The 2,456-nt window shown below is 36.1% G+C and overlaps 1 long non-coding RNA gene across 2 annotated transcripts; it reads right to left on the bottom strand.

Moving 5' to 3' along the window:
• Positions 1-367: 367 nt before the first annotated feature.
• LOC111389068 lies at positions 368-2,400 on the bottom strand. Of its 2 annotated transcripts, XR_002701673.1 has the most exons (3): positions 1,767-2,387; positions 1,535-1,670; positions 432-848 (listed from the first exon to the last, which is right to left on the bottom strand). It is a non-coding gene; the product is annotated as an uncharacterized LOC111389068 (long non-coding RNA). The 2 variants fall into 2 exon arrangements; XR_002701672.1 differs by having other exon boundaries at positions 368-1,670; positions 1,767-2,400.
• Between the last annotated feature and the right edge of the window lie 56 nt (positions 2,401-2,456).

Below are 2,456 nucleotides of genomic sequence, written 5' to 3'. Positions count from 1 at the left end.
CTATTGTGCTATTAGTATTACTTCTTCTGTCCTTTGTGTAGTTTATAATTTTTCTTTTTTATTTCTGTCTTATTCACTTCGATAGAAATCATAGAAAGGCTAGAATTGACAAGTGGAGATCTGATTCTAAACATTGCAGATAAATGCCATGTATTGTACATTTCATTCTTGGCCTGAGCCATTCATTTGCAGGAAATAATCCCACTATCCAAATAATTACGATTTTACATGTCAAGACAAAATTTGAAAATTAAAAAGCAAGCGGACAAATGCCCTGGGATCAAGTATTGTTATCAGTTTTGTGAAAATTGTGAACGTGTCGAGCCAATTGGCAAAAGAAAAAACTGACCTGCATGTGAGAGATGAATTGAATATGAAATTTAAACAAATAAATGTATAAGATCAATATAGTCACTGAGAACAACAATCAATGCACCAACAGTCCAAACCAGCAATTAAAGCAATTTTATCAGAGATGCAGAGTTATAGCTTACACAAAAGTCTAGTTAAAGAGAAACGTTCGAAGTCAAGCAACACCCCTTTCTACAGTTTCCTCCAATACACTGTATACACATACCACTGTCCGGTATCTAATGCAAATATCTGAGTGCTCAGCTTGACAAAAGCTGAGAGTGAAATCTAGAAGGCACTGATGCCCAAGAGCAGTAGCAATTTCTCTTTCCTGAGCATTGCTATCTATCAAGAATTTCATGTAAGTAACGTCTGAGTCTGCATCAAAATCAGAAAATTGAGTCCCTTCATATTTGTTGATACATTGCTAGGCAATGCATTCAGTCTAGAAAATTGCTTGGTGGTCCGGTGCGACCACAATCCCCACTAAATATCGCCTGGTCAAGAGAATAGCAGAGATGGGATCAAAATGTTTCAGGGTTGAAATTCTTTACATCCAGATTAGCCTAATTTAATTCAACAAGATTTCCATCTACTGCCTTATTATAGAGCTTATTCTATGGGAAAGAACATATTCGAGAGAGAAAAAGAAATGAGGCTTTCTTTCAGAATCAAGTAGTCCCTTTTCTTCGTCAAAATTCAAATGAGATCCCTTGATCCTTCTTCACCACCCTCATCCTAATGCTGCCCCCATGTCGGTTTAAATGAGGGCAGGGTGGGGAAGGGGTGGCCAATGGGTAGGGAGAGGATGAGGTAGGTAATTGGGAGAAGGTAATAAATTGAAGAATTGTAATAAGGGTAAACTCAACAAAAGAAGTGAAAAGAAGGCGTTGACAACAAAAAGTTTTGTAGTCAGACTCTTTTAACTTTGACAGTGAAAAAGGGCAATCTGAAAAAATTAAAAAATCACCATTTTTATAAGAGAAGATAACTTGGGATGTATGAAAAGTGTAGTCCCTATATGCAACCACAAACTTCTAATTATCTATGTTAGATTGTGAAATCCTAAATTAACAATTACAGAAACTTGGTGAGTGAAGGAAAAGATGAACACGAGCAATTAGTCTCTTTTTCATTGATCTCAAGATCAGAGAGATCCTGCAAAGACTTTGTTGTTGCTCACCTCAAGGAATGATTAAGATTCTATTGGCTGAAAAGGCTCCAGTTTACAATATAATTAACCGCACTATCTGCCCCAAATACCGGAATGCTTTTGTTGCTTCTCTTAAGCATTTATTTTTCTCATCTCTCGACCAGTGCTGCAGTAAAAATAGTACAAAATAAGAGATAGAATCATTAGGTTATGCCTTCATAGTTAAAGCAGGCCAAACACATTCGAGAATTTAGTGGGTTACCTCTCCAAGTGCGTTTAGGTTATTACGAACACGTTTCAACAATTCTTCTGCATCTCCCTCCCATTGGTAGAACTCGAGCTCCCTTTCTTCTAGGAGTGTCTTAGAGACCTTGTCACATCAATTTTAGCTCATATAAATATACACAATCCTAGATTTATATACATGTTTCGCAAGTGTGTATATATATGGTTTCATCCGAACAGTAAAATCAAAACTGTCAACAAATTATGAATGAAAATAACAAATCGCTAAAAACTATCAACTGCACAAATAAAGGGAATACAGCATAAAACAAAATAAGCCTTGCTCCAACAAATTTGAGGTCGGCCACATAAATCCATTTCCCCACTACATTGTCTGAAGGATCCTACATAACTAGATCCTTACCCACCATAAATAAATCCAATACCCATTACAATGTCGGTTTTATATTTCTATTTCCTTGAATAGCACCTACTTCTGAAACTATACTCCTGGCTGAGGATTCAGAATTGAAATATGTAAATCTAGAGATGATTTTCAAAAGCTATTTGCACTACTTTTCTCATGTTTCAACTTCCTACTTCTTTTAATTGTTTGAGTGATACTTCGACACAAATCAATACTTTGCTTGTATTATGCAACCAAATATAAAAAATACATGATGCTACCTCAAGTAAACCCCCCCCCCCCCCCCAAAAAAAAAAAACC

This window comes from Olea europaea, unplaced genomic scaffold (assembly GCF_002742605.1).
Source record: "Olea europaea var. sylvestris unplaced genomic scaffold, O_europaea_v1 scaffold5551, whole genome shotgun sequence".
Classification (NCBI taxonomy): Eukaryota; Viridiplantae; Streptophyta; class Magnoliopsida; order Lamiales; family Oleaceae; genus Olea; species Olea europaea.
The sequence above is the reverse complement of the archived record's forward strand: the minus strand, read 5'-3'. Positions and strand labels throughout refer to the sequence as shown.